Source organism: Rhipicephalus microplus, chromosome 5 (genome assembly GCF_043290135.1).
Source record: "Rhipicephalus microplus isolate Deutch F79 chromosome 5, USDA_Rmic, whole genome shotgun sequence".
NCBI lineage: Eukaryota > Metazoa > Arthropoda > Arachnida > Ixodida > Ixodidae > Rhipicephalus > Rhipicephalus microplus.
In genome coordinates this window covers 162,020,234-162,021,879 of record NC_134704.1, presented here as the reverse complement: position 1 = coordinate 162,021,879, position 1,646 = coordinate 162,020,234, and the positions used below count along the sequence as shown (strand labels likewise).

The following is a 1,646-nucleotide window of genomic DNA, read 5'->3' as shown; positions in this document are numbered from 1 at the left end:
CCAGATCACAAGATTGCGTGTTGAAATCACGTCCGGGTCAAATCCTCTTTTTTATTATTTTCATCTAACTGTCTATCTACTTATCTGTATGTCTACAATGACTTATCTCTTTACCTGTGCTTCATCGACAGAAGGCCGAGCAAAACATGCTACCACGGGTGTGCGGATGGTTGCCTAACGGACTCGGTGGCGACACGGTAGCACGTCTGACTCCAGATCAGAAGGTTGCGTGTTCGAATCACGTCCAGGTCAAGTTCTCTTTTTCCTATTTTCATCTGTCAATCTACTTATTTGTCTGTCTACAATGACGTGTCTCTTTACCTGTGCGTCATCGACAGAAGGCCGAGCAAGTCATGCTACCGCGTGTGTGCGAACGGCTACCCTAAGTGGATTCGATGGCGACACGGTAGCACGTCTGACTCCAGATCAGAAGGTTGCGTGTTTGAATCACGTCCGGGTAAAAGTCTACTTTTATTATTTTCATCTATCTGTGTATCTACTTATTTGTCTGTCTACAATGACTCTTCTCTTTAGCTGTGCTTTCTCGACAGAAGGCCGAGCAAAGCATGCTACCACGTGTGTGCGAACGGCCAGACCTAAACGGACTCGGTCGCGACATGTTAACATGTCTGACTCCAGATCAGAAGGTTGCGTGTTCGAATCACGTCGATGTGAAGTTCTCTCTTTTGTTATTTTCATTCTTCCGTCTATCTACTTATTTGTCTGTCTAAAATGACTTGTCCCTTTAACCGTGCTTCATAGACAGAAGGCCGAGAAAACATGCTACCACGTGTGTGCGAACGGCTACCCTATGCGGACTCGGTGGCGCAACGGTAGTGCGTCTGACTCCAGATCAGAAGGTTGCGTGTTCGAATCACGTCGGGGTCAAATTCTCTTTTTTATTGTTTTCAACTATCTGTCTACTTATTTGTCTGTCTACAATGACTTCTCTCTTAACCTATGCTTCATCGATAGAAGGCCGAGCAATACATGCTACTGCGTGTGTGCGAACGGCTACACTAAGTCAACTCGGTGGCGACCCGGTAGGACGTCTGACTCCAGATCAGAAGGTTGCGTGTTCGAATCACGTCGATGTGAAGTTCTCTCTTTTGTTATTTTCATCTATCTGTCTATCTACTTATTTCTCCTTCAGCAATGACTTGTCCCTTTTCCTGTGCTTCATCGACAGAAGGCCGAGCAAAACATGCTACCGCGTGTGTGCGAACGGTTACTCTAAGCGGACTCAGTGGCGCAACTTTAGCACGTCTGACTCCAGATCAGAAGGTTGCGTGTTCGAATCAAGTCCGGGGCAAGTTCTTTTTTTTCATCTGTCTATTCACTTATTTGTCTGTCTACAATTACTTGTCTCTTTACCTGTGCTTCATCGACAGAAGGCCGAGCAAAACATGCTACCGCGTGTGTGCGAACGGCTACACGAAGTGTACTGGGTGGCGATACGGTACCACGTCTCACTCCAGATCACAAGGTTGCGTGTTCGAATCACGTTCGGGTAAAATCCTCTTTTTTATTATTTTCATCTATCTGTCTATCTACTTATCTGTATGTCTACAATGACTTGTCTCTATACATGTGCTTCATCGACAGAAGGCCGAGCACAACTTGCTACCACGTGTGTGCGAATGGTT

The 1,646-nt window shown here is 46.0% G+C and overlaps 1 non-coding gene across 1 annotated transcript; it reads left to right on the top strand.

The window, feature by feature from the left end:
- Nucleotides 1-816: 816 nt before the first annotated feature.
- TRNAW-CCA (transfer RNA tryptophan (anticodon CCA)) lies at nt 817-888 on the top strand. The gene has a single exon. It is a non-coding gene; the product is annotated as a tRNA-Trp (tRNA).
- Nucleotides 889-1,646: the final 758 nt, after the last annotated feature.